Here is a 7839-nt window from a genome sequence, read left to right on the forward strand (position 1 = left end):
GGATGTAACAAACAAGCTGGGCAAAACAAGTCTGAAGTGTGAGACCAGGAAAAATCATTAAGCTATCACTAACTGTATCTTCTGGTAAATGTGAAACACAGTAAGATCAGCATAACCCAAACATAACCACGTTCACCCATGAAAGTCTCGGTCATCAACATTTTAGTAGTGCAAGTAGCAATACGATTGGAGATGGCAGCAACAAATTGAATAGTATGGTACATTTTCATGCACAAGTAACCAGCTGACCATGAACAGTACAATGTTAACTTCACGTAATTGATTATAAAACGAAGAAAGTGAAGATTTGGAAAACTGTAGAAGCATAGCACCAGATAATCAGTTCTCTGCAATGGGAAAGGTTGATCCAATTTTGTTGTTCCCCAATCGGTACACTTGACGTTCACACTGTACGGGCCAATATCGACGCGGTTATCTTCCCCTCCAACAAAAAATCACAATGTGTAGAGTGCAACCTCGAACTCAGGACTGACGCCAATCAACGTGTTGGATACTGATTTCAGCACGCCATGCCACTCAAACTGAACAGTCAGCAGCTGTATCTCTAAATCAGGCTGCCAAGACCAGGGTAGAACATTTTAGCTAACATTATTCGTATGCACAGCAGCGTTGCATCAATTCTTAGCTACATAGTAATATACTGACTGATTCACCACGACGCCTTGGAAATATATAACCTTGGTAATCCACATTTCCCTTGGCTTCTTCCAGGTAAAACTGCAAATTAGTCATGGAATACGTGTTAGAAATGTCCAAATGAGGAAATTAGATTTCATTAACAACAGGAGAACTTGCCTGAATCCAGTTATGGAAGCCTGATACCTCACTCTCTCCTTGTCCCCGTCCTTTGATCTCACCAACAAACACATGCTCAAAGGCAGTAGAGCAGCTAGAGTTGCCACCTCTTCCATACAAATCAAACCATAGGGATGCCAGCATTCTCTTGAAGTCCTCGTAGTCCTGAGGCACAACCCCCTTCTGCACTAAGTACCGGTGCAAGTACTTAATCGGCGATGTTCTGGCGATCTCTTCAACAAAAGCTATTTCTTCGTGCTTATCCTGGTGGGGGTTATAGTTATCCAGAAGTGCACAAAAATGTGAGTAGGTGGGTTTTCTTAGCACATCATCGCCTAGCCAGCTGAACAAGCTTTCAGATGCCATATCACCCTTCTGATAAACTTTCTTCCCCTCGCCACAGTCAATTCTGTAGTCCTTACCAGGAACGATACGGTTCATATCGAGCTCCCAAAGTCGGCTACACGCTTTCGCTAAGCTATTCAGCTCCTCCCTGGTGGGCTCGAAATTGAGTCCTTGGTGGATATGACCGACATCCTCAGAGTACTTTTGTTCTGATGGTGGCTTTCTATATCCATTCCATGCTTCAGACTGCATTATGCAATATCGTGAATTCAGAGTTTAGATAGTACAATAAAGCTTCAGAACACGCAATTATCACCATTCAACTAGAGTGTCAATTAATTTATGTGGACGTAAAAGTAACAGTCTTACAAGAAACAAATGGGGTGCAACCGTGTATCTACACCTGGTTTGGTCAGATCTGTCACCAGCAAGGCAGCAATAAAGCTCAAACTAGTGTGGTCTAACAGAACGACACAACTTCAGACTATTGATACAGTTAAAATAAAACTTCAGAGCAATTATCTTGACTTGGTTCATATTCTGGTTTCCTCATTCAAAGATGAGCAAAGAGGGAAGAGTCGACAAGTGGCATCTTTAACACTAACAGACCACATTCTGCAACGGTCGTAACAATAACTCACTAAAGCATTGGCTCCATGGCTAAATGTTGGTTGACTGTCTGTATAAATAGTAAAATAGAAGTAAAAGGACCTGAAAACTAAAACAAGAGCTTAAATATGTTCAATGAGGAAACAGAATAACAAAAAAGAAATGTCATTTCTGACTTTGGAAGATTGAAATCAAACCTGATGTGGTCTTCCATGGCGCCTTTTCTCACTGACGGTCTGCCAGCCTCCATCGTTTATCCTTTCTTCCTAAAATAGTCCAAATTATAAACTTGATGATACACTCTAACATGCAGCCAATCATTTGGGCTTGTAATTCTTCTATGAAAAGTGTAAAACCTTCAAATTTAACCAAGAAAGCTGTAGTGTAATTGCAACTTTGTACTTCGAAACATTCTATATGGGAAGAAAATTCTTGAATATTATATCATTGATTCTCCGGCTATCAGCTCATTAGTGCATGCTGCTGATTCCTGTATCCTTGTGCCTGCTGCTGTTGCTGACGCCGCTGGCTACCATCCCACCTTTCCTCCCCCTCGCACTGCAGAAATTGAAACCCGCGTAGCTGCATCAGCATGCTTCGAAACAAGCAACCCAGAAATGGACACTTAAATCATTGTAAATCCGGTCAACCTGGTTCTGCCGACCTGCGTGGTGCTGGTGCTGGTTCCGACTCATCAAACAGAACCACGTTCACACATGAAAGTCTTATTCATATATACCATGAATATTTCCTGTTAATTCAGCATATAACAAACACATGTAACACCTGTTAATATTCCCTGTTTTTACTCATGAATGAAATGTTGCAATCAGGTTAGACAATGTAGTCAGATTACTTCCATTTGTTCACATTGCAAATTTGCAATAATAGAAATAATTCTTACAAATTCAACAATGAACAAGCCTCTCACCTTCTGGAGAACATAGTCCATGATATCTGTACATGTTGGCTTCCCGTTCATCTTTATTGTTGCCAGGGAAACAGAGGGGAGCTCTTTACAAACTGTTGTACACTTCCTCTCCTCATGAAGTTCATCAACATATGGCGACTCCTCCTGTCCTCCAGCACTTGTCTGCTAGGGAACTTCCTCTTAGTCCCAAAGATGCATCTGTTCACTGCCTTTTCCTCCTTGACCTCCAACTCAGTAATCTTCTTGGCATCTGCCTTCTTGTCAACCACTGCAACTTCTATGGCAGGAACTATTACCATGCCATTCTCGAGCTTAAATCCAGCAGGCAGTGATGGCCACCTGGTGGTGGGCATCCGGCCACAGCACATCGACCGGGCTAGCAATGTTGGAGGTGTATCCTTGGGCTGCTCATCGCGCTTCTTTAGCTTCTCAAGCAAGACCACTCAAGGGAGCTCTTCTGCGTGGCTGCTGCCGGCGCCATCATCTGCGACATCTGGATCTCACTAATATAAGATATCAAAGAAGTTCCAGAATGGTTAACTATCCTGTTGTTGCCACGAAACTGCAACAACTGTTACTGAAGATTCTGGACAATGTCTGCATTGTGCCTGGGAAGATTATCTATTTTCTTGAGTGAAGATTATCTGAAACAAGTATAAGGTTATAGCCAAATTTGAAAACTGGTGCGGAAGTATGATATGTGTTCCATTTAAATTTAAATTTTAAATTATGTTAAAGGCTACAAGGTTTTGATGGAACCGGTCGTATTGAACCGTGAAAGAGCCGCAGCGGACCGCCTAAAACGGATGCCTATGTAAGTTATTATATAAATATATTTACACAAAATTTGTCTATCAAAGTTATGACCGTTATTTAGTCGTATGTTTAATATAGCTTCAGATTGTTCGACGACTACCGTGATGAAGATTTTTATGGGCTACCGCGGAAATACAGTATTGTCGCTCGGGTAGAAGTTAAATTCCTGATTGAACCACGTTTTCGTGATAGACAACATTTCATTTTATCTGACATCAATGTAAGCCAACAATTCTTTAAGTTTCATTTTTAAAGGTACATGATCTTCATACCATCACCTCTTCTCCTACTAAAATACTATTAGGGAGCCAAGATCGAGGCCATAACATATTTGTATGAGACAGTCAAACATTTCGACAATTTGCTCCATGAAAAGCATGTTTACAAGATGCATAACGTAAAGTTTGGTCTTTCTTTTGTCTCACGTGTTTGGCCCGTGCTCGCAGGTCACCATAGAATGTTCTGGGCTCTTCAGTACTCCTGTACGAACAGAGGTAATCCAATTGCACCGGTTATTAAATTAGCTGGTAAGTGATTAGGTTATAATAAATAACAAGCCAACATGTTCACAATATCATCATTTGACATAGATGGTTCTAATTATAGAAGCATGAGTCATATAAGTCCGGATTATATACAAAATACAAGAAATATTGCCCTAATACATTTTTGGACTATATTTTAATCGATTGACATGAGTTAAATCAGTGGTGGTGGTAGAAATAATAGTGTCTGGACCTTGAATTTCTGAACCGGTTCGTTTTGAAAAAGATATAGTTGTCGCCTCATCAAATCAGTGACTTATTTTTGATATGCAGGGTTCTAAGATAGTATGTTATTTGCTTCAAAGTTTTGCTGCTGATCAGACATATGGAGTTTCTTCTTTGGACGGGATAGAGTGTATTTTGTAGTCACTCTATGCTTACACCTGTCTTCGGTCCATCACATTGAATTGTCGTTCAAGATTCTGCCAGGATAAACAGTGGCCCTGCATTTTTTAACTATAATAATAATGTTGGTTGGTACATTTGACTCTTGTGCCTTGTCCCCTGCCGATGTTGTAGTGCTTTGCTAGATTAGTAAAGATTACTCTTACCACCAGATGTGGAGCCTAACCGGTTGGTAGGGATACCAATGGTTCTCCTCTGTTAATGGTGCTTATTGTCATATTGGAGGAAGGGCTTGAAGCTCAATGGAAGTACACAGACCACTTTAATTTAGTACTACAAAAGTATGCCTACTACTGTATCTTCACAGATCGCTTTAATTTAGTACTACAACATCCACTGTACCCAAATACCTTGTATTGCTCAACACATTTTCTCCCATATTGCAGGGTGAAGTAGATTGCTCATTTCTATTTGTCGCTTCAACTATCATGATCGGTCAGTTCTTTTTGTTTCATAACTATTAATTTGGTTGAGTTAAATGATCATTGACATCCTATAGGCCATTTTGTTCGGTTTCCATTGTGTTCCAGAAGGGTAGAGAAACCATCTGGGCACTTCTTTGATAAGAAACCAGTGAGGGATTTCAGGATGAGAAATATGGTGCTGGTTTCAAGAAGTGCCATATGTTGATGAAAGACAATAATGCGGTGTTTCACCAAGCACTGCCTACCAACATCACAGTTCCTTGCACATGATGGCGATCGGCTCAAACTGCAACTCTCATCAGCAGTCACCATGTCTTCAGACAGGGCCTGCAGTACATCAGCTGATGATCCAGCAACTAATCATGATTACATGATTGTACTGTCAGTAAAAGGTATCCTTCCTTGCTTATTTAATAAACCATTCTGTCTAAATTTGCATTGGTTACTACTTATGGAAATATCTGTCTCAATACTTTTTCTTGCTATTCTGATGATCAACGGCCACTATTGCTTCTTAGTGGTTGGAATTACTGCATCAGGAAATCAGGGGGCGCCTCGCTGGTATAATTCTGAAATCTGATGTAAATGTGAATGTTGTACTCATGCATTGTACTTAACACATTTGTTTGTTTTTCTTGAAGCTTTAAAGCGCAGCAGGAAGAGAGTCAGAAATGCTCTTCATACATAATTGCCTTACCTAATATCGACAGAATTTTCATCTAACCAAGAGAACGAATCATCCATTGCAAATACTTGTGATGCTGGATATACTGAAAAAGCAGTTTCAGAAGCGCATTTGGCACGATGGAGGTCTCTGTTTGTCCAGATGGATCGAGCACTTCAGGAGGAAGGGAAACAGCTGGTGAGTTTGCCGGTTGGATTAGTTTGTGTTGTAGGAAAGGACTATGCCATCCGTCATTGTTTGTGATGGTACATAGCCCTATTCATACTACTTGTAAAATGTATATGCTCATAGAGTATATACATGAATCACCGGAGTACCTGATTGCCTAATACTTGTTGTAGGAGAACCGATTGAAGCAAGTGCAAGAAATGCAATCGAACTGTGATAAAGGCCTCAAACACATGAGCTGTGAAGCTCCTCTGCTAGGGACATGCATTCTACTATGTAGTGATGAAATAGCTAGATTAAAATAACAAAATTTATGTATGACTAGGATCATAAATAGATTACGAAATCTTTTCTCATAACAGTATAACACACATTTGTAGATAAGTTATCGCGGTATTATATGTTTCCGTTGCAACGCACGGGCACTCACCTAGTATTGCATAAGATACATTGGTGGACGCACTCCAGGTTCAAACATAAAAATCTTCAGGTTTGAGTGGAAAACCCTTATTTTTGACCATAAATACTGAGCCAAAGTGTGTGACGTTAATAACTCAGATGCTTTGTATTTATCATCATAAAAATGCTCAAGTTTGAGCATAAATAGAGTTAGATAAAAGCGTAAATGTTGATTCACTCCCGACCAAAAGCTCCCATCCATTGCGGCCACCATAAATCAAGAGATTTGATTAGATGAGTTGGTTAGGGGATTTAATTAGGTGAATTAATTTGATTTTTATAGTAGTCACAAACACCATAAATCAAGGATTTCCTTTCCACTATGCATGCAGAAAAATATTGTACTAATGGATGCACTCCATGTTCGAGCATAAAAATCTTTAGTTTTGAGCATGAAAGCTCTTAGTTTTGACCGTAAATACTGAGCTAAAGTGAGAGACATTGATAATCCTGATGTGTTGTATTTATGACTATGTAAATCCTCACATATGAGCATAAATAGGGTTAGATATACCATAAATGTTGATTCACTACCAACCAATAGCCTCACGTCCATGCGGCTAGCATAAATCAAGGGATTTGATTAGGGGAGTTCATTAAGGGATTTGATTTTTATGTCAGTTACGTACACCAAAAATCAAGGGGTTTTCTTTTCATTGTGCACACGAAAAATATGGCATACATGACACTAGTGGGTGCACCCAGGTTTGAGCATAAAATACCCAACTTAGAGCATAAAAATCCCCAGTTTTGAGCACAAATAGTGACAATGATAGGAGTAAAAATTCTCAATGCTGTTACAATGGTCAGCGTGATGTCACATATGACATCCCTGTAACAAACGTGAGCAAATCCAGGTGGTTACTGTAAAAAACCAAGCCACGTGAGAGACATCGTATTCATCATCGACCATCACGTCGCAAGCTGCCACGGTAGCCACAACCTTGGCTCCAGTCCCTCTCGCTAGCTATGCAACGATAGTCTTTGTCTTTTCAGCGACGTCTATCGCTGGCAGAGGCTGCAGCACCCCACCCTCAGGAGCCATAGCCTTGCTGCCTACCTCTGCGCCTCCAACGATCTGGGCGCTTGTCTTTGCCCTCCTTGCTTTCACAAGCAGGGCCTTTGTTGCCTACCATGGGTTCGCCAGCTAGATCACCTCCTTCCTTTTTCTTCGAGGTCACCTTCCGATCATTCTCCATGAGCACTGATAAAACATCCCAAATGTTACAACCGTAGGGAAAATTTTTTCAACTGTAGGCGGAGTCGTGAAAGCGTTTAAGCCTAAAGACCTAGAGGTTAGAGCATCGAACCACGAAGGCAAAATTAGCGGTGGCGGTGGTCAGGTTCCTGAGTGCTTGTGAAGAAGAAACGACGTTAATCATGCGTTGTTGTGGGCTAGGTCGAGAAAACAATGAAGCAAGTGTTTTCTAATTTGATGGACCAGACCAATGTATACCATGGGCCATAGTAGGTCATACCACAACCTCTCCATGTTAGTTTCTTCAAGTTCAAACATGATTTTACAAAAAAAGGATCTAAAATAATAAAATCTGAATGACACACACTAAATAATAACTAGTCAGGTGCTCGTTGCTACCATTCTTACTTATATATCAACCTCAAACACATTTCAAA

General features: G+C 40.5%; 1 pseudogene; it reads right to left on the reverse strand.

Moving 5' to 3' along the window:
- Positions 1-339: 339 nt before the first annotated feature.
- Positions 340-3054, reverse strand: LOC103634142 (poly(U)-specific endoribonuclease-B-like; annotated as a pseudogene).
- Positions 3055-7839: the final 4785 nt, after the last annotated feature.

The sequence above is a fragment of the Zea mays genome, chromosome 7 (genome assembly GCF_902167145.1).
Source record: "Zea mays cultivar B73 chromosome 7, Zm-B73-REFERENCE-NAM-5.0, whole genome shotgun sequence".
NCBI classification, from domain to species: Eukaryota; Viridiplantae; Streptophyta; class Magnoliopsida; order Poales; family Poaceae; genus Zea; species Zea mays.